The sequence below is a fragment of the Peromyscus maniculatus genome, chromosome 7 (genome assembly GCF_049852395.1).
Source record: "Peromyscus maniculatus bairdii isolate BWxNUB_F1_BW_parent chromosome 7, HU_Pman_BW_mat_3.1, whole genome shotgun sequence".
Lineage (NCBI taxonomy): Eukaryota > Metazoa > Chordata > Mammalia > Rodentia > Cricetidae > Peromyscus > Peromyscus maniculatus.
In genome coordinates, this window is record NC_134858.1 from 1,453,062 (window position 1) to 1,476,681 (window position 23,620).

At 37.5% G+C, this 23,620-nt stretch overlaps 1 long non-coding RNA gene across 1 annotated transcript; it reads right to left on the reverse strand.

Annotated features, from left to right (window-relative positions):
• Positions 1-1,514: 1,514 nt before the first annotated feature.
• Positions 1,515-21,747, reverse strand: LOC121831056 (uncharacterized). The gene is made up of 5 exons (XR_006074453.2): positions 21,499-21,747; positions 20,427-20,572; positions 10,447-10,634; positions 8,380-8,470; positions 1,515-3,625 (listed from the first exon to the last, which is right to left on the reverse strand). It is a non-coding gene; the product is annotated as an uncharacterized LOC121831056 (long non-coding RNA).
• Between the last annotated feature and the right edge of the window lie 1,873 nt (positions 21,748-23,620).

Here is a 23,620-nt window from a genome sequence, read left to right on the forward strand (position 1 = left end):
AAGAAAACACATGCTGAGGGAATGCTGGAAATAGAAATCCTGACTAAACGAACAGGAACTACAGAAACGAGCATAACCAACCGATTGCAAGAAATGGAACAGAGAATCTCTAACACTGAAGACATGATAGAGAAAATAGATTCGTCAGTCAAAGAAAACACTAAAGACAAAAAAGTCATAACACAAAACGTCTAGAAAATTTGGGACACCATGAAAAGACCAAACCTAAGAATAATAGGGACAGAAGAAGGAGAAGAATACCAACTCAAAGGCACAGAAAATATATTCAACAAAATCATAGAAGAAAATTTTCCTAACCTAAAGAAAGAAATACCTATGAAGATACAAGAAGCTTACAGAACACCGAATAGGCTGGATCCAAAAAAAAAGTCCCCTTGCCACATAATAATCAAAACACTAAACACACAGAACAAAGAAAAAATATTAAGAGCCGCAAAGGAAAAAGACCAAGTAACATATAAAGGTAAACCCATCAGAATAACACCAGACTACTCAATAGAGACTATGAAAGCTAGAAGATCATGGACAAATCTCATGCAGACACTAAGAGACCACGGATGCCAACCCAGACTATTATACCCAGCAAAACTCTTAATCACCATAGGTGGAGTAAACAAAATATTCCAGGATAAAACCAGATTTAATCAATACCTGTCTACAAACCCAGCCCTACAGAAAGCACTAGAAGGGAAAATTCAACCCAAAGAAGCTAAACACATCCATGAAAAATCAAGCAATAGATAATCCCACACCAACATACACCACAGAAGAAACAAGCTGGTGTAGCTATCCTAATATCTAGAGAAAAAGGATGTTTCAAAAGAGAAGAAGTCTTGTGGCAATGCCTCAGTGGTCCAGGTAACTACCAGAACTCGGAAAAGTTGGTTGAACTTGGGATTGACTGGGAGGCCAAAGATTTAAAAAACAGAAGATTCTCTCAAGACACAAGTTGTGTGATAATAGTGTGTTTTGTGTGTGTGAATGAGAATTTGTAAATGTTGAATTCTAGGTTTCAACAATCATTGTCAGTGCAGATTAAGCTGCAAGTATTTATGCTTTAAAACTTAAATTATAAAGCTAGTTACGTCTTTCTAACAACTAGTTTTAATGTTTATGAGCATATTTTACCTACATTACCTTTTCAGGATGTTGAGAAAGATGCATCACAAGAAAAGGCTGGAGGCTGGGGGCTAGATGGTTTTGAGGAAGAGGTCTTGATGGACTCTTTCATAGAGCAAAGGGAAGCAATGCCTTCTGGGAAATGAGCTAAGTTTTAATCTAGTCTTTAGGATTAGAAGTCAAAAACAAAAATATTAAGGAAAGGAAAACCTAATTGATCTTTGAAGTATTGTTATATGGAATTGAGTGGGACTTTTGAGGCCTTTCTTCCAGAAAACAAGGACTTGGTTGTCAGGACTATATTAGGCCTAAACCTTGGTGCCATGTAGTTGTACTTAAATCATTTCAATGGAAAGTGTCTTAGTGATTGGAACTTCTAGTGCAGTTTGGAGTTCTTCCATTTGAAAAATGTGATATTTGCATGGGATTGTTTGAATCTTGTTTTCTAGTCCCTCCCCATCACCACCCTCATAGTCTGAAGGTAGATTTTTCTCTTGATAAAGGAACAAAAAAGGTGAACATCTTGTTTGTAAATAGGTATCTAGTAACTAGTGGTAAACTTGAAATGGTAGAATTCTTTAAAGCCTAATTCTAGGTAGCCTTAGGAAAATGTATCTTAATTATTTTTGAACCTGTATTCACCTTGTTTTTTTCAAATATCTTAAGTTATATTTTCTTTTTCAGAGCTGCTTCTTATTTGGGGCTACTTTTTTTTTTAATTGAGGCATAATTCATAAAAGGGTATATTGTTTTGATGAGACTTTTTACAACTGTGGCTGTATGTCTTTCTTTAGTCTTCCAAGAAGGGCCATTTTACTTTTTTAGAGTTACTTTTTAAAGTCATGAGGTCAACAACTTGGACTACTATGCATGTAAGTGCTAATGCAAATTAAAGCCCAAGTTGACCTCCAGCAGCAGTTCATTCTATGTTGACAGTGAGAGAACACTTTGCCTCTTAGGATACTGTTACTCGTGGACTGAAATGCTGAAGAAACCCCTCCCCCTATTTTGTTTTTTTGCAAAAATCAAGGTATATTCTAGGGTTTCCTGTTTGACCTCAACAGATAAACTGAGATGATAGTCTTAGTTCAGAAATGATCTGAATGTAGATTTACAGTCTACGTGTACAGCTGGCTAAGTGAGATCGCTTTCACAGTTCTGCATGTATCCCATCGGCTCCCCATTAGTTACTGAACTCTTAAAACTGGTATTGTAACATTATTACAATGTTTTGCGCCAATTTTATAAACTTTACAGTACAATATGTGTTCCTTTTCTGAGGCAAACCAAAGGTATGTTTCTCAAGGTTCTGCTGCTATCAGCAGCGTTGATGGAGGATTTTTTATACATTTGTAATAGATAGAAATAAACCAGAAAAAAAAGTGGTGGAGGAAAAGGTGAACACTGCAAGAATACTCAAAAGGGCTGAGCGTTGCAAAAGCCAAGATTGGCTTTGCATGGTAAATGGAATAGAACAGCCCTGAACTATAGCTTACTTTTCCTGGTTTGGTATGACAGAATGATTGAATGCTTTTGTACAAAAATCAGAGCCTTAAAAACAAGGATTTGGTGAGATTGTAAAATGGTGTGCCACTTTGGCAAAACAGTTTGGTGGTTGGTCAAAATGCAAAACATTGTTACTCTGTTACTCAACAATTCTACCCTTAGGAAGATAACCTCAAACTATTGAAAATGTGCACCTATGAAACATGTACATGAAGGTTTACAGCAGTGTGTTGCTAATAGTAAAAAAGTTAAAACAACTCAAATAGCTATCAAATACTGGAGAGAAATAAAATGTGGCTTATTCATACAATAGAATATTATTAAGACATAAAAATGAATGAGAAACTGACAGATTAAATGACTTTGGTGAACCTTCATAATTTCATTTGTAGATCTTTCCATTTCTAATTTATAAATACATTTGGGGTTATAAATTATAAATGTACTGCCTCCTGTCAACATTGTATATTTCTATTTGATGATTTCTGTGTCAAACATTATATGGAAATGTTTCCAAGTATTTTCTGTATTAACTGTGAATGAATAGAACAAAATAAATTGCCTATGATGGAAAAAAAAGAGTCAAAATAGAACCAAAGAATTATGAGATTAGTGTCAATAGAATAGTCCCTTAATTTTGGTTTTTCTCCTGTCCTATATCAGGTAGCTCTTCTGACATGATACAGAGATTTTGCATTTTCTTTTAACAAGCATACTTTGGTTTGGAGAAAGAGAGAGCCATGCTCCAACTCCAAAGCCAGCTTTAATTTTTAATTGAACTGGGACTACATAAAGACCATTTGTGTTAAGTGTCTGTAGAGAACAGCAGAAAGAAACACTTAGGAAGAATTATAAAATGTGATATAACAATAGGCCATTTTACTCTTTATCTTGGGACATTTTTTTCTGGATGATTTGTCCTTTTTCTTCAGATGTCTCATTTGTCCATTGTTCTTCAGATTCCTTAGCCTTCATTCCCCTGAAAGACAAAAACAAAAACCCACCGCCAACCCTAACTTTGGAGATATTCCCTTTTGGCAAGTTATATCTGATTAAATAAAAAATATCTGTTAGTGGTATAAGTTAGTTTAAATTGAATGGTCATGCTGGTTGACAAACTATCACCTCTTCTAATTAAGAGGTCTCTCTTGTTCAAATCAAATCTTTATCAATTTTGATGGTATCCATAGCGTATCTTCTCCTGTAGAAACAAAAGCAAAATCTCATCCCCAATAGAATACATAACCTGGTTTCCACTCTGAGGTCAGTATTTCTTTAAAGTATACAGGCTGATTTAAACTCTGTAGTTTTTTCTGCTATCCAATGTCTCTCCATAGCATTGGGAAAAATTAAAGTTAATAGAACAGTATGTAATCTATTTCTAGGGTTATGTTACCCTTTTCTGTTTATTTAGCATATCCTTTAGAGTTCAATTTGATCTTTCTATGACTGCTTAGACTGTAAGATTATGCGCTATACCTGTAATATGTTTTGTATTGTAATAAGCAAGAAATTGTTTCATTTTACTGGAGACATATGCTGAAGCATTGTCCATTTTAATTTGTGCAGGTAGACCCATGATAGCCATAACTTCTAGCAAATGTGTGATTACAGAAACAGCCTTTTCAGAATTCATAGCAGTTGCCCACTGAAATCTTGAATAGGTATCAATGGTATGGTATACATATTTCAATTATCTAAAATCTGCAAAGTGAAACACCTGCATCTGCCAGATTTCATTCCTCTGAGTATCCTTTGGGTTACATCCTGCTGGTAATGGAGTCTGATTATAAAAAGAACACGTAGGACATTCCCTTGACTTATTGCCGGGTTATGGAAAAATTATTTTTTAAACCCTTACCATTGACATGATTTTTTTTATGAAATTCTGAGGCCTCCAGCACATTTACTATCAATACTTTATCAGTCTCATCATTACCTTGGGCTAGAGGGCCTGGAAGATCCCTTATGAGATCAGATGTGATCAGATATCTAAGGAATGCTTCTTATTCCTGATTATATCTTATAACTGAATACATAACAAAGTTAATTCTGACTCATAAGGGATAAATTCTGCAGTCTCAATATGTAAGATCACTCTTTCAGCATACTGAGAGTCAGTAACTATGTTGAGAGGTTCCGAAAAAATCCATTAATACCAACAGATTGACATATAATTCTGATTTTTGAACCAAATTATAAGGACTTTGAACCACTTACTTAAATTTTCTGACTTATAACCTGCCTTTTCTTGTTTGTTTGCATCTGTATAAAATGTAGGGGCTCCAGATATTGGTGTTTCCTACACAATGCAAGTCAAGATCCAATCATCTCTATCTGTAAGTTTCTTTAAACAAGCAAAGATCTCGCAGTAATTTTTTGAGAGATATTAACAACAAATATCCCAAAACCATAGAATTCAACTTATAAAGAGAGCTAACTGGATCCTGTCATATTGGGTCAAACTCTAGGACCCTGCCCCATCACCAAGTTACTCAAATTCTGACTTTCCTACTTTCTTTTAAGAGGAAAAAAGAACCAACACTTGGAAGAAGCTAGGCAATTAGGCAACCTTCACTCACACCCTGAGCTCCAAGCATACGGCCCTATTCACCATAGGCTCTTCGACCACATACCATGATTTTGTTCTTTTTGTCCTTAACTTCTTTAGTTCCCTTTCCACTTCTCCTGAACTTTCTGTACCTCATGATGTGCTTTTCAAGTGCTATTATCTCTGGGTAGTATTCTCTACTTTCCAAAGATCCCTGTAAGAGCCTTGCCTGCTCTCCTGAAACTGCTTTAAATGTAGTATTTGGCAGTAACAGTATTTTATCCAGTAACTTGACTCTTGGGCTAATATGCAAGAAAATAAAAGTCTCCCTCCTCATATGCTTCATAACCTAGCTTGAAAATGTCTATGGACTTACTTATTTAAATAAGCAGAAAAAATAGTGAATAAGTACTGATGAACTTGTCTACCCCTCATCCTACTTGACTCATGACCATTTCCCAAGACTCAAAAAATTTCACCTATGTGGTTTCCCATCACCTCCAGGAGTCCCTGCTGCACCAGCGCAAGCTCTCTATGTAGGAAGCATCGTTATTTCTAAGCACCAATAATTAGCCCGATAACACCTTTCTGATTTGGAAGAGAAAATAAAGTTATTAAAATTCTGCTTCTCAAACACTAACAGGGCCCAGTCAAAGTTGAAGAAATAGAGTATATTTAAAATTTGGAAACCAGTCTCTCTTACTCGTTGTGAAACGATTTGATTTCTAATGAGCTACACAAGGCAACAGTTATGCAGTGAAGGTGGGCCTTGAAATTTAGGGAAGAGTTGTAATCTGGGCTTCTTTGTCTGAACTTTAAGAGTGTAAAAATTGAAAACTTGAATGCCTACTGGAACAGTGGGCTGGCTGTTCCTGATTAGAAGCAAAAGTCATGGGCTTACTGATTGAGATGCGAAGTAAATAATAATTTCTTTTCTGTGTTGTCACCTGGGATTATAATTGGCTGTTTTAATTCATGATAACTTTAACTGTTAAATCCCTCTCTTTTTTTTCTTTTTCTTTTTGTTTTACTACTGTGAGCCATAGGAGCTTTCTAACTCACTGGTGTACGATTGAATTCTACGATGAATTACTGCCAGGTATTCTGATACACTTCTTCAGAAAGAGGCTGTATTTAAGTATCATATTAGCTATCTCCTTACATAATTTGAGATTTTCTGACAAGTAGCATGTCTCCCTGGATTTCCATTATGTGATTATGTTTCTCTGAGGCTCCTTATCTTTGAAGACTCCCAGATGATTTTCCATCTCCATTTGTCCAGCTGTATCCTCCAATCTTGATGTTTTTATATAAATACCTCTGCTCTTTCCAGATTCTCACTTGATATTTTCTTGTCCTACCCATTTGACCTTCACCAAGTCACTTTTTCACTTTGTCTGAGCCCATGGCTGCTTTGTTCCTCTCTTGAAGTGTTTGAAGCCACTGGACTCCCTGGAGCTGGAGTTATAGGTGGTATGAGTCACTTCTGCACTTAGTATTGTGCACTCTCACTAGCTAAGTCACCTCTCCACACCTACCTAGATGATCATATTTGGTGTCAGAGTTTAGGAAGTAGCTAACATTAAATGAAGTCATACAGTGAAGTGTATGACCTGTTATGAAGGAACCACACCAGACCCTTAGGCTTCCAGTCTGCAGAGCATGAAAAATGAGTTTCCACTGCTTGAGCCATGTAAAGTGGAGTGCTATGTTATAGCACTGTGAATATAGAAAAAGGGAATGATAGGTTTTGTAGAGTAATATCAGTGTTGGGACCAGAGAAAGCCTCTATAAAGGAATGATGCTTGACATGGGCTTGGAGACACAGTAGGTTCTCCAGGACAGAAAAAAAAATGTGTGTGGGGAGGAAGGTTTTTCTAGAAAGAGTTAACAAGAGATAATACACACATAAACAAACACAAAGAGACAAACAAACATAGTACTAAAACATGGTACATTCAAGGAGAAAGCAATTTGGTGAGGTTGGAAAGTGAGATGATGGAAATGAGATAACTAATGAGGCAAAAATGGCAATGAGGCACATTATGAAAGGGCCTCAGAGTGGTTCTGCCAGCAAAGATTAAGCAGAGGAGAAAGAGCTGAATCATAAATGAAAATAAACTATTGAACTAGCTCTGATGAGACATGAGAGGAGTATTTTATCAGAAGGAAGGACAAGGGAAAATCGGGATACTTGGAAGTGGAAAAAATCGTTCTACACACTGTAGGGGATACTTCTGATACTCAAAAAGGAAGAGTTTAGCAAAATAAGTATTTACCAACTTGTCTGTGATTTTAAAAAGACACCCTAGTAGATAGAGACAAGAAAAGAGAGAAATATGAAAGAAAAAAATTTCCCTTCAAGGAACATATTTTTTACAATAAGAGAAATGGCATGTATAAACCTCACATTCTATAATAAATGGATAAATAATTCATAAAAGAAATTCAAAAGGAGTGAATGATATTTGACCAGTAAATGACATAATGACATGAATTTGAACAGTGTTGAAGTCTCATCTGTCTCATTATCTGCCAAGATACACATTGTAGATTCTTCATAAATGTTGATTAATAATGAATAAATGATAAAGTCTGATAACCGTTCTGAATCTTGATTTAATTTCTGAAAAATGTAATATCTTTATGACAACTATCCAGGTTTTCCAGAAACCAAGGGACATTCTGCAAGCACCTAACAAGTCCACTTGACCTGTGTGCTGAGAATGTCATTTCCCCAGGATACCAGAAATCTGTAGCTCAGAAAAGATGGTGTGCTTCTCCGGGTAATTTGATTATTTCTTATCTTACTAAGTTCTGGATGAAAACAAAAAAGACAGCAAATACAATAGCAGGTAATAGGGAAGCTATAAATAATTCTATGATCAATGGCATGATAACTTGATTTGAAACACTAACAAGCACTTTAAAAATGCTCAGAGTATACATTAAATTTATTGTGCAGATATTAAATGTATTATAATAAGAAAATTGGCAATCCATATAAAACACATTCTATTTTCTACAGGACCAGTAATTCTGATGCCACTATATATGAATGGCAGGAATGAGCAATAAGCTTCTTTGTGAACACTTCCACTCAAAACTGAACTCTTACCACAAGTGATTCCCTCTAAATAATATGATAAAATATGGATAGCAATATGTGAATGTTTACTTACTTGGAGAAATGAACCAAACAGAAGTATAATCTGTCATTTTGTTGATAATCATCCTGAAAACACAACGCCAACCACACCAGCATTACAGTTTCTGTTGGAACATAGTGGAAATTTGCAGCTATATCCTATTTTATGTGGGAATAAATAGCACAACTTGATGATCCAAAAATTATATGCCAGTTTTCCATATATTTTATGGAAATGAGGTACAAATAACAGCCATGAACAGTGGTGTCTATAGCAGTTTCGAATGCTCCTTTACGTGAAACCAGCCTGGATTCTCAGCATCAGTTGGCCATAAATATGCTAGTCACATTCAAGGCAACTCCTTCCTTCTCTAGCAGCTACCTCTGTTATTTCCCTATTAAAAACAATCCTCAGAAACTGATGCATACTCAAGTGTTAATAACTCAACAAACCTTCCATATTTTTTATATGACACATTTTATACAGACCATTAAGCTTAAAAGGATCTAATAGTACCAATAGAATCATGAGTGTGTCAGTCAGAATTTTGTTGCTGGGACATACACCTAACAGAAACAAATTAAAGGGGGGCAGGTAGCATTATTTAGCTCATTATTTTAGAGGAGTCAGTCTGTGGTGAGATGGCTCCATTGATGTGGCCTGGGGTGATGTTGTGGAACAGTGGAAATCAACTCATGTAAGCAGAGAAAGACAGGCACAGAGACCAATGGGAGGGGAAAGATAAATAGGCTGGGCCATGCTCCCGTGACTGATTGTTGGCAACCAGAACCTGCTTTCTAATATTTCCATCAACTTCTTCTTCTTCTTCTTTTTTTTTTTTTTTTTTGGTTTTTTGAGACAGGGTTTCTCTTGTGTAGCTTTGCGCCTTTCCTGGAACTCACTTGGTAGCCCAGGCTAGCTTCAAACTCACAGAGATCTTCCTGCCTCTGCCTCCCGAGTGCTGGGATTAAAGGCGTGCACCACGACCACCCGGCCATTCCATCAACTTCTTTAGATTATGATACATCCATAGGATTTGTCTAAGTACGAAGTCAGAGCTTTAATTATGTAATCATTCCCACAAAACATAACACTGAATGCCACTTATCAGGAACCCAATCTTCAAAATATTATTTTTTCATGAGACACTTTATATCTAAGTCAAAACTTGGCTGAATTTTAAAGAATTTATTTAAACCATCATTATACTATGGTGAACATTCCTTAGGAAATTATGCGATTATGTGTGGTTCATGTCTTCAGTGCACATGAAAGACTAGGAAACAGAAAGATTATAAATGAGAGGTTAACTGGAATTAGGCATTGGACTAATTATCTAAGATGTGCTATCCTTCCTTCTTTTCTATTCTATGCACATACTCAGAGGAACATGTATTTCTGTTTCATAACTAGAGAAGGAAGTGCTGTAATGCTGGTGTGACTCTGGAGAGATCAGAACTTGCTCAGTGTTTTCTTCTAAATATTGTCTCAGAAGAACATCAAAGTATATCATCTTTGCCCTATGTTATAAACAAAGACATCAGGAATTATTATGCAATTGCTTCAACAAAGTTCACATGGAATATATGATGTAGATGAGATTCAAAACTATTGTTTAGCCACATCAAATTGAACTCTCTTCCATACTCTAAGTAAGATAGAAAGTTTGCAGTTATGTGTTGGATATTTTCAAGGTGTCATCCATGTCTGTCTGATGACACATATGAGTACAGATTGTCTCGGACCATCTTATGCTTGCAACTTTAGCCCTTGATATCTAAAGTGACTATAAAGATTCACTCTACTGAGACCATTTCTAAGTAAATACAAGGATCCATTGCTTATGTTGTTTCCCAATTTGTTTTACGTAGCACTATCATAAGAATTGTAAGACAACTCCTGCTGCAGTGGTCTCTGTACCCTGACAAGTAATTTACCAGATTGCACTTTTCACTTATTTAATATTTCTGCTAATCTTTTCAGATGGATGCCATACATGCCTGCTTCCAATTTATGTCTAATCTACTCTTTATGAGTTCTGGTCCTTCTGTCTTTCTTCAGTTGCTGCTATGGTTACAATATCACTGCACATATACTTACAAGGTCATTTTGACAAGAAGGAATCATATTCATTATGTGAATGGCCAGATAAGCCACCCACACATTATTGCTCTTTTTGTGTCATGAAAAATAGAAGTCTTGAAAATCTTGCTTTGTTCTAATGAGATGTTGTTGAACTTACAATTTCTCTATGTATATGGCTTCTAGATGACTGAATTGGCAACAACCTGAAAAAAATCCAAAGATCTGGATTGCAGTAAAAATCTCTATAAATAGTGCTTATATAGTGTTCTGAAAACAAAACCAGTGACATATTAATTCATTCATACAGTTACTCATTTTTAAAGCAAAAATATTCATCTTTATAGTATTATGATTGTTCCTAAGTATATATCACAGACTATGAACCTGCTCTTATGTATAGGGAACATAGTGTTGAAAAGGATACAAGCAAATAATAAAATATAAAACTACAATTTAGAAATACACTCTAGTAGGGCAAACACAAATACCATGAGAACCCTCAGGAGTCACACTTTCTACAATCCTGAGAAGTCAGAGAAAAAGAAAATTATGTCACCAGATCCCAGGATGTCATTAGAGGAAGTTTAGGTTGGAGGTAATAGCAGGAGGACTCACACAGCTTGACAGGGAACACTGAGGAAGTCTGACTTTGTCCAAGAGGAAAGGGACACTATAATAGGATTTAATCTGCATCTTGATGAAATCACTTCATTCCATTAAGAAGACTGATTTGAATAAAATGTTTTGTAATGGTAAAGTGAAGAGGTAAGCAATCAGGGTAACTGAGGTAAAAATGGGGTATGATTCCTACGAATGGGCTAATCTGTGTTCAGGCAGGAGAAAGGCCTCCCATCCTTGTCTCCCATACTCTGGGACAGGGAGGAGGCCACTCATATTAGGCTTGAAAAGACCATCCCCAAGAATATAGGAGGATTGGCATAGAATGAGGAGAAACAATGATCTTAACTGGCTATATATGAAATACTACCACACAATTGGTAGGAGAAATGCCTCATCATAATGTACTAGCAAGTCTCTACATCACTCTAAATACATTCCTAAGACAAAAACATTCTGTTCTTAACTTATTGATCAGCCCTCAGTGTAAGGTCAAGAGGGAACAATGAAGTACACAGTGCCACATTCCCAACTTTCTGTTAAATATATTTTCTCTAGATTCCCCACGAGGGCCATTAGCTCCATATGGTGACACACTATTTCTGAAACCTACTCCTTGTCTCTGAATTCAGTGACTTGACCCAAAAAAATTGAGATAATTTCTGTATTTTTTTCATATTTAACACAATTTCAATAAACCATCTAGGAAAAATTTGTAGGTGGCAACAAGCTGATTCTATTACCAACAAGGCTGATGATTTCTAGACCAAAATAATGCTGAAAAACAGATTGAAAAAAGTTGCAGTGCCAAAGCTCAAGACTCACTAAAAAGTTAGGTTAAACAAAACAGTGTGGTAGTCATAGAAGATCATACATATCAATAAGTGAATCAAAATAAGGAGTGCAAAAATAAAGTCAAACAGTTAATAGATTTTGATAAAGCATTGAAGTTCATAAATTGACTAGGATGGACAAATGTAAGCAAACCAATAAATAAAATTTGACACATACTTTATAATTTCTGCAAATGTCAAGGTAAATGTAGGGACACATACCTATAACCTAGTACTTCAGTGATTAGGTAGGAAGATCAGCAGTTTAAGGTCATTTTCAGCTGCATGGTAAGCTTAAAGCCCATCTGGGTTAAAAAAAGGAGGGGGTAGAAAATTTATTCAAACTGAACCATGGGTCTAAATATAAAACTGAAACTATACAACTTATTGAAAAGTAAAAGATGCCGGGCGGTGGTGGCGCACGCCTTTAATCCCAGCACTCGGGAGGCAGAGCCAGGCGGATCTCTGTGAGTTCGAGGCCAGCCTGGGCTACCAAGTGAGCTCCAGGAAAGGCGCAAAGCTATGCAGAGAAACCCTGTCTCGAAAAATCAAAAAAAAAAAAAAAAAAAAAAAAAAAAAGAAAAGTAAAAGAGAAAATCCTGTGTGGCCTTAGGGTCAGCTATGAATTTTCAACATAGCACCAAAAGTATGGTCAACAAAAGTAAAATGTTCATTAACTAGGATGATTAACAAATAAAAACATTCATCAACTGTCCTATAGAAATTCTTAACTTTTCTTCTGCAAAAGACAATGTTAAGAAAGTGAAAGGTCAAATCACAGACTGGGGAGAATATTTACAATTCGTGTATATGATAAAGTTGTGTATCTAGACTATATAAAGAACATGCATAACTTAAAAATCAACAAAAACTCAAACTAAAAAAGGGGGCAAAGGGCAGAAACAGAGACTCTATCGTATAAGATTTGGTAATAGAAAGTAAAGATAGAAGAGAATGATCAGCACCAATTTCCCTTAGAAAAATGGAAATTAAAACCAAAATGACATACCTTTAGTAGATCTGTACCTACTAAATATTTTCTAAGTATGTCTTTAAACACTAACAATATCAAACTCTGGCAAGAGTATGAAACACCAAAAGACTCCTTCACACCAAGTAGAAAGGATCAATGAGTAGAGGAAGGGTCCTAAGGGAAGTCCTAGTTTCATTTCTGTTACTGTGATAAAACACCCTGGAAAAAGGCAACTTAGGGGACTAAGGGTTTATTTCAGCTCATAGGTCCAGGTTACAGCTCATCACTGCAGAGTTGTCACACAAGTCAGGAGCTTGAGACAGTTGATCCCACCATCTACACAGGCAAGAGCACATTAACGCAAACATGCACATTTGCTTCCCCTTCCTTGCATGTACGAATTACACAAACTCCCATCTTCCTTATCATTTCCTGATGGGTTTCAAGGGGAAAAAAGTCGCCTATATATTTGCTACTTTTGTAGAAACAGCAGATTCTGTGAAATTTTAAATTAATTTTAAAGTCAAACTTGAGAATGAAGAGACCTAGATAGATACCTAGCGTTCAGAAAAATAGAGCAGTAAATAAAAGGGAGTTGTGCAGAGTAAATGCTGGTATTTGGCTTTTTCAAAGAACTGGGGACAAGGGATGTGAAATTCAGACATTGGAGTAAAAATAGAAGAGAAATTTCACTGGGTGACTGAAATACCAACTAAAAGCTTTGAAACCAGTAAAGTTGTGAACAGTTGGCAATACTTTATGTGAGATTATAAAAGTATGGTCATTCTGAAGTCATTTTGACAGAGATGAAACATTAAAACAGAACTAAAAGGTCTAGGAGGAATCATAGTGAACTCTCTTATGTCAACTCCCTGTACTGAGAACTTAATTCTATTTCATGTAAGTAGATGTCTCATCATCTACATAGCAAGAGCACATTGTGGACAGGGTGACTGAATTTTGTGGGAGAAGCATAGTGATGAGCCTGGGTTGTGTAGAGCTGTCCTTACTAAATAAGTTGAAATCACATTTTTGTGAATGATTAACAGATTATTTTTAGTAATGTTTTCAATTGTAAAATATTTATGGCATACACTGCTGCAAAATAGAACCACAGCTTGTACTTTTTAATTTATACATCATATACTTTTTGAGGTTCTCTCTTGTTTTTGTAAGAGTTGTTTGCTTTATATAAGAAAATCTAAGGAGACTACAGGACCTTCCAGACAGTGCTGATCTCATATGATAACCATGCCCAGTACTGTTCAGGCCTCTGTGTCCTCATCCGAATGGCTCTCAGCTGAACTGCTGCTCAAAAGCCTGAATGCTTAACCAGCCAAATACTTCTAGTTCCTAGTCCTCATTCCTTATATACCTTTCTGCTTTCTGCCATCACTTCCTGGGATTAAAGGCATGTGTAACCATGCCTGGCTGTTTCCAGTGTGGCTTTGAACTCACAGAGATCTGGATGGATCTCTGCCTCCAGAAGGCTAGGATTAAAGGTGTGTGTGCCACCATTTTCTGGCCTCTATGTCTATCTAGTGTCTGTTCTGTTCTCTGACATCAGATAAGGTTATTAGGGTGCACAATATATTGGGGAACACAATATCACCCTACACATATGTGCAGGTATCCACACAGGCCAGAAGTAGGGATCAGATTCCTTGGAGAGGTAGTTATAGGCTCCCTCTCCCAGTGTGAACTGCCCAGGGTGGGGGTTGGGAACCAAACCTGGGGTCTCTATAAGAGAAGATCATGCTCTTAGGTGCTGAGCTATCTCTCCAGCCCCTCAGTGAGCTTCCTTCACTCGTGTTTTTCAGAGCCAAGCCTAGGGAATGGTGCTACTCACAGTAAGCAATTAAATCAGCAATTCAAACAGTCTCCCACAAATATGGCTGTAGGCCTTACCTAGATAATTTCTCAATTGAGATGCTTCTCTCAGGCAATTCTAGGTTATGGCAAGTTGACTTTGAAATCTAATAATACACTTTACTAGGATATTGAAGAAAACAGAAATTTGTTCTACATACAAGTTATGAATATATAACTTGATCATAGAAAGATATTGATGAGTTAGCACAGATTACCGTGCCTATTGTAGAAAAATAGAAAATGGAGCACAGTCAAGTAGGACTTCTTTGGAGCCTGACTGCACAATCAGAAGCATCAGAATTGTAAACCCTATGTTCTCTAGTCTAGTAGCTAATTTGATGCATCAGCCTGACTGGGTCAGTCCTAGGATTCCCAGATGTTTGGTTAAATTCTAGTTGTATCTGGGAAGAAAATCTTATGAGATTAATGTATCAATTGGTAGATTGAATAAAGACGACTATGTACCCCATTGTGAGTGGGTCCCATTCAGCCATTTGAAGGCCTGCATAGAATAAAAGGTTGAATAAGAAAGAATTATTTATTTGTTGATCATGGTAGTGCTGTTTTTGAGAATATGATCTTGCTATGCATCCTTGTTGATCCTGAATTCACTATTCAGCCCAGTCTGGCTTCAAACTCATAACAGTCCTCCTGCCTGGTCTCCTGGGTGCTAAAATAAAAGCTCTGAACTAACCAGGGGCAGAACAAAAGCATTTTTTTTTCTGCCTGATATCTTCAAGTTAGAACATCTGTTTTTTTCTTTCTTTCTTTATTTCTTTTTTTTTTTTTGTTGTTGTTGTTGTTGGAATCAGATAGACATTTTTACTGTTTGAACTCTTTGGCTTCTTTGTGAAACAGATCTTATATTTCTCAGTCTTTAGGACTTCATACTCCAATTCCTTATAGGAAAATTACATACATATATATTATAGACAGGCAGACAAATTCATGACAGAAAGAGATAGATAATAGACAGGTATGTAGTGGATAGATAGATAGATAGATAGATAGATAGATAGATAGATAGATAGATAGATGATAGATAGATAGATAGATAGATAGATAGATAGATAGATAGAATGATAGATAGATAGATAGATAGATAGATAGATAGATAGATAGATAGATAGATAAAAAGAGATAGAGAAATAGGTAGAAGAAAATCACATATGCTATTGATTTTGATTCCCTGAAAAGCTAGACTTCTCAGTTCCTCCTTTTCTAGAACAGTTTTAGTCTCCACTATGCCTATGGCATTCTGCCTCATCATGGACAAATAAAAGGGCAGTGAGTGATGATGGACAGAAACCCCTGCAACTCAGCTATCCACAAAAACACAACTCTTACCTCAAAAGGTGAGAGAGTTTATTCTGGAGCTAAGTGTCATTATGGTTGGGGGATTTAGTTCTACTGCATGGGGGGCCAGCCTCCAGCAGCACAGGGCTCAAGGGAATCCACTGAGTCAGCGTGATGCTCTGACTTTTTTATCTGAGGGATTAAGGGAAAAGACACTCACACGCTCACTTGATGGTTTTCTTTATTTTTCTTCTGTATTCTGATTCTGTATTCTATTTTCTCATTTTTTAATCTCTATCTAGAAATGTCTCTTCTGTCTGTCTTGATGTTTTCCTTCTCATTCTCTTTATTTTTTTCCCTTACTGCTTATATATCCCAGTAAAATCTTTCAGGCAATATAAAAATTACAATATGGTTACATTCTATTTTTCAAGTAAATGATCACAATGAATACAAGTGAAAAACCAGCATGTTTTCCATATCCCTTAACATGATTAAATATTTTACACTTTATAAGTGAAAAGCAAATTATCCCAAGTAGCCATGTACCTTCCTGCCCAAGCAACTTGTTATAGATTAACGGTGTAGGCAAGCAAGGTATTCTTTTACTGGTAGGCTGCGTTTTGTGGTTACAAAGAAAGGGTCATTTTATTACTTATCTTTAAAGATAATCTTATAAGGAATCTTAAAGGAATCACAAACCTAAACTTTTATATGTGAAAAAGAATCAGTCAGCTCTACTTCAAATCTTTAGGGTGCATACTCACCCTTCAATATATATATTTTTATAATCAGGAGATTGAAGGCAGAATTAATCATCACCTTTGGTCATCAACCAATCCTAGAAAGAAAGGTATGTCAGCTAATAATAAGTGGGCTGCTATGCTCTTGTTCCCTGACCTTGATGAGTTCCTCATTCAACTATGTGCCTTTCTAAAACTTTATATTATCTTCTTGGGTTTTCTCACCTCAAAGTTATTTAACAAAAACATCTTAATCTAACTTTAAGTTATTTTCAAAGCTTTGATTCAGCTATGATGCACTCTGAAACCTGTGAACACATCTCTCAACATTAAGATTTAAAGAATTCAAGCTAGCCTGGCTCTTGAGACAATTGTTTTCCTTAATCAGTAATCTAAACTGTAATCTATGCAGCCCCTTAGGTGAAATGAATAGGCAGGCCCTAGCTGTATGACACTCCCTTGTATTTATTTTCAATCATTAAAACTCTATTTAAACTAACATTATTATTATCAATTAGACAGTACAGCTTAGGAAGAAATCATCTTCATAACAATCCACACATAAAAACGCCCAGTAGAATAGGTTATATCCATGAGATAAATACATATTACAGGCAGGGGACATCTCCCCACACCCATTGGTGCCATACCAGATACCTGAGGAAGATGGCAGCAGCAAATATGTGAAGGCATAGGAGAAGCAAAAGACACTCTGTGGCCTGTGGGGGATATTTCTGATGTAAGTCATTGATGCTAATGATGATTTTGGATTGGTGAAAACTAGAGTATCTGTTCATACATTCCAAAGGATGTGCTTATACTCACAAGGATGTTAAGCAAATACAAATATAGACGATGACTGGTAGTTTAGGGAGGCAAAAGATAGTCTGAGATGATTTATAATTAGTTTCTGGACTCACAGCATTTCAACTCCTCCATAATCAATGAAATTCTAACCAGTAAATCAGGCTCCATCAGTGCAACTTTGTTCCAGGACCTCATACCTACATTTAAAGGATTTTTCTTAATTACTTTGTCACAATAAAGGCAAGTTTGTTAAAACTAAAATACAGAAAGTTTGGTATTACTTTCTTGGTTTTACATATGAAGACACTGTTTCAGAAAGGTTAAATGTTTGGTTAAGTAACCCAAGAGCCACACTACATTTACTGACTTGGGGATCTGTTACTATAACCAGCACATCGTTCTACATACACAGAGATAGATTTGCAAACTTCAATTAGAGGCCCAGCCAGCCAGCTGTTGCTCCTCTATACCACCCCATCTGCAGCCTCTCACACTCCTGAAGTCTTAAAAGCTTATGTCATTTCACATTATGCCAGCATCAGTGGCTTTTAGCAGTGAACAGAACATCTTTCCAGATGGCATCCAAGCTTTTGTCTGAAAAGTGCAAACTGACCAAAGGGGAAGGCTGCATTACACCTAATGTATATTCCTGTAAGAAGAACAATGGTGTCTCAGGCTTTGAGAAAATTGGTTTAGTCATTGGCAGAGACCAGGAAGGCGATGCTGGAATTAGGAAGCATGCCAGATATGTTCTCATAAGCGACCACACTAAGAATATCATACTGAATTCAGCTTTGTGCTTTTACAGTTTTACTTGTCGGTTGTTTTTACAGTAGAAGGTAAAAGATACTTTACACCAGACTCTCCTGTGGTTCCTGGGATTTAAACCCAGATCTGAATTTCTTCACTGAGAGTTTGTGAGAAACGAGGAAGCTTTCAGTGATAATCTCCTGTAAAAATCATCCTTTGAATTCCCATTCATAGCTGCTTAAATCTGTTCATTCCCATGCCCTCATATGCTCAGGCAAATTCTTAAGTCATATATTTAAAATAAATGCTTTATTCCTCACCCCCCAAAGAGAGAGATAGGGACAGAGAAACAGAGGGAGAGACAGAGAAAAGGTGGGATGAAAGGAAGGAAGACAGAAAGTAGTTTCTCCATTAATCCTCATTGATATTAGGAAGTAAACTCAGCAGGCAACTACTTCTGCTTGCTGCTCTGCTGAGCCTTCTCACTCTGTCCTGGGACTCCCACTGTGGCTGTCAAGCCAAGTCTATAGAGAGCTTTCTTTTCACTGCATCTCCTGTGGCTTTTGTGTGATGCTGGGAGTCCTTTCTTGTTTGAGTGAAAGATCTTACATCTCCATGTATTCCATGATTTCTTTCCCATGTTGCAGATCTGTACTCTTCTTGTCTCACACTTCAGAGTCCCACAGGTTTCTCAGAGATCTTTGATTTTCATTTTTGCTGTTTCCCTATCTTCTTCCTTGACATTCTTCTGCAGACTCTAAGGAGGTTGCTCTGCCCTTCACACTGCCCCCTATGGAGCATTACAACCTGTTCTTCCCACCATGTACATCTTATATGCACTCTCATTTCTCTTCCTCCTTCACAACCTGAAATCTCCCCCCACTCTATTTCATAATTGTTTTCTGATTCCTCTTTTTACACAGCAAATATTTATTGAGCAATGAGCCTGCCAGGCACTGCAAGGAGAAGATAGACTTATAAATCTCCAAACTGAGCAATTCTAATCTGGATTCTCTGAATAAATTCCCATATATTTCTTTCTCCTTCCCTCCTTTCCTCCCTTCTGCCCTCTCTCCTCTTTTCTCTCCTTTCTCATCATCCTCAGATGTTCAGACCTCTGATGTACTCTGCTAATATCTTTCATTCTGCACTTGCACACAGTAGATACAAACTAAATAGACTGGACTTTCTAAAGATGTGTTTCTTCTCCTGTTGAACACCAATGATTAGTCTTTTTGTAAAACCACAAGTAAAATAAGTTTAAAATACAAGTCTCAAATAATGGACAGGTTCCAGAGTTCCCCACTTATGTCAATGCCTTGGAAAATCCTGAAATCTCTTTCTCATTGGATTGATATAAATATTGTCTTTGCTCAGAACTCCCTCTGCACCTTTCCACAGGCCCCTGCCTGTGGCTCCATTCTGTTTGAAGATATTCTAATTTTTGCCTTAGGGAGAAACATAAACTGTAGCTAGAGTTTTCCTGCCTGGCCCATAGTCAGGACAAATCTTTCTCACCTGCCAGTCCCACAGCTGCTCAGACCCAACCAACTAAACACAGAGACTTATATTTCTTACAAACTGTATGGCCATGGCAGGCTTCTTGCTAACTGTTCTTATATCTTAAATTAACCCATTTCTATAAATCTACACCTTGCCACGTGGCTCGTGGCTTACTGGCATCTTCACACTCGGCTTGTCATGGTGGCGGCTGGCAGTGTCTCTTTCTGCCTTCCTCTGTTCTTTCTTTTCTCCTCTCTGTTAGTCCCACCAATACTTCCTGCCTAGCCACTGGCCAATCAGTATTTTATTTATTGACCAATCAGAGCAACACATTTGCCATACAGAACATCCCACAGCACTAAACATAAATATAAACCATTTAACTATAGAAATTATCCTTTTAAAAATGTACTTCAGACAGTCTTACTACTATGCAACCCAAGCTGGCCTTGGTTTCATGATCTTTTTATATTCTCATCCGCACAAGTTCTGCATTTATGCTCACATGCCACCACACCTGGCTGTTTCTTTCCTCGTTCATCTTTCATCTCTCCAGGCTAAGCTTTGTCAGAACTCTGTAGGCAGTTCTTTCCTTCTTACCTGAGAAATAAGATGCCACGGGAATGATACGGAACATTTTTGGAGTGCCATGGACCTTAATACTCAGCATGCATTTTTTTCACTTCAGCCACTGGTAATCATCAGTAGGTGCCATTACCACCATCTCCATTTTACTGATAGGGAAACTGAGGCACAGATAGCATATGTAAATTGAAGAACTACTTTTTTGAGTTCTAAGTGTTCTAGGACTCTACTCAACTCTTTACAAGCCCATTATCCAGCTTCTTACGTTGGCACTAGCACCATCCATTATCTCTGGTAGGATAGAGGCAAGAGAAGTGTTTGTTTCCAACATTCAGGTGATACACTCTTAAGATGAAATATCTGTCAATCACCCCCAGAATGCAGGAGCACCAGTCATTAGAGTCATAGTAGTCTTTAAATTCTCATCAAAAGTTTTCTAACATAAAACATAAGCAATGAGATTAAATTAAATTAAAATTAAAACTAAAGTTCCTTTCACAGTTATGGCAAAATGGCACAGATATTTACACAGATACAAATTGTGAAAGACTGTTTTCTATTATCTACCTTACCTTTGACTCTCCCTGGATAGCAAATTCAAAATAACAAAAAAGAAGATGGTAGAAGAGAAGGAGAGGAAAGGGGAAGGGAAAGGAGGGGAGACGAGGGAATGGGAACAGAAAGGAAGGAAAACAGGGAAAGCAGAGGTGGGGGAAAGGAGGAGATGGAAAAGGACCACAAATAAAATGCCAGGTTTTACACAAATGTGTGTTCTCTGCATGTGTGTTTCCATGTGTGAGGGAGTGCATGGGCAGAGGTCCAGAGTTGATATCCTTAGGCAGAGGTCCAGAGTTGACATCCTTCATCATATGTATTGAGGCAGGTCTCTAAATTGAAGCCATAGCTAGTCTAGCTAGGCAGCTCATGACAGGGATCATCTACATCCACCATCCACAGGTTGGGATTACAACTGCTATATTTACCTGGCATTTGCATGGGGCCTGAGTCCTCACACTTACACAGCACTTACACTGCTGAACCTTAAAATGTCATTTAGAATGGAAAAATACTGTTTAATGATACTCACTGTGTTCCTAGATTCATTTCTCCAGCACTTTTCTCAGAGGCCTGCTAACCTTGCCCAGTTGGTTCATGTGCCCTGCTTAGGAGAGCAGGCAAGATGTGTGCAGTATATGTTTTGATTTGCAGGCCTTATGAGTTTTACTTATGCAAATATGACTCTTTCGTGTTCACTACAGCATCTCACAGAGCCTGGAACCCAAGCACCTGCCTCCTGGAGATGTTAAGACTGGAAGAGGGACAGATAGTAAACAGCTTTCACTAGAACCCAAAGAGCCAAAGCACCCCCATTTCAAGCAAGCCCCTCACCCCAGCTTGAAACAGGCCTGGTTTAAAAATTCTCAGAGCTGCTGACATAGATCAAAGGACAAAGTCAGGATGTTTGAAGAGCCATCTGGTAGCAACTGATTAACCACAGAATGCCCCAATGCCAGAAATGGTCAAAAGTAAAAAGTCAAGATGTTTGAAGGACTATCTGGTAGCAATTGACTAACCACAGAATGCCCCAATGCCAGAGGTAGTCTATAAAGTTTAACAAACAACTGGTTAAAACTACAAAGTAAGATAACACAGAAATTTTGAAAAGCCTCTAAAATTTGAGCCAATCAGAATTGTCACCATACTCGTGCCCCTAACTGATGTAACCTTGTGGGTTTGCCTTTAAAAAATGAGCTTGCAGAGCAGCAGGCACCTCCTCTAGCCTCCACTGTGTCAGGGTGCTCAACCTAGGTCCCTGCCGTGGCTTGAAATGAAATAAACCTTTAAACAATTAAATCCTCAACTCCTTACCTTCACCTCGGGTTATTTACACAAGACCCGAATTTAAGAGATTTACTGCTCACATTCCTGGGATGATGTTTTAGCCACTTGCTAGTTACTGAGTTAAGGGGGTTAGTTCCTGATGACCCAAGGAGATTGCCTGCAAGGCCAGGCAGGTGATTGGTGTCAAGCTTCTTTCTTGTGCAAATTAAGTTTTAATTCCTCCTCAGCCAGGGGCTATTCCTAGATTCCCTAATGATTTTAGCCTTTAGTTGACCCTACCAGAGAACTCCCCTTTAGTCACTCCCCTTTTGGGTTGTAAGTGGAAACTGACAATTACTGCTTTATGAATGGATCCTTATCACCTCTTGCTGCAACCCTGAAAACTTCAAGACTCACATTCTCGCATTGCTTTGCCAAAGAATTACTGCTTGGATAGATATATATACACATACACATGTGTACACACACACACACACACACACACACACACACACACACACACACACACACACACACACACACACACTGGTTCCCTCAGAGCACTTAGGAAATTGACTGAGAAGAACAAAGATGAGGATGGAGATGGAAAGAACTAGGTAAAATGAAGAGAGAACAGCAGAAGGGACTGAGCTAAGTATGAGAACAGAAAAGAAGCTGTATAGATAGAATGGATTTAGAAGAATAAAGTGAATGGACTAAAGAATTCAGTATGCATAGATCCATTGAATATCCCTCAGATTAGAATCTTCAGCTGGTTGTTAGACTTTTCCATGGAGCCTGGGAGAAAACAATAAAGGCTGGACCTTTTATTGTTTTCAGTACTTGTCATATCACCAGATCCTAGCAAAGTAGCAGTACCCTTTCCGTCCCCTCCCGTCTCTCCTACCTAATAAATCTCTTTCTTAAATTGCCTTTGATCTTCACTCTACACACATTTTAAATCTCCCTCTATGGATAAGGAGGGTTTCCAGAGTCAATTCAGAGATTTCTTTGAAGATCTACATTTGGTCCAGGCCTTTCAATGTGGAATTCTGCAGCTATTATATTAGAAGATGCCTGTGAAAATGTACACAGTGAGAAGTAAAGATTGTGCCCTCTCCTGTGGGAGAAAACAGCCAAACACTGGAGATGAGATTCTCTGGATTTTATTCCAGGCACCAAGCACTGAGACTCACCAACAGGAATTCTGAACCTTCTAGACCCCCAGTGGCTGCCTGGGATGGAAAAAGAAACACCTGCCAACCTTACAACACAGCAACATCATCACAGCCTCTCTTCACACCAGTGGCTCACAGCAGCCATGTTCTTCACAATCAGTACAGCTAACTACAACACTGCTTTGCTGCAGAGCCCTGTGGAAAAGATGC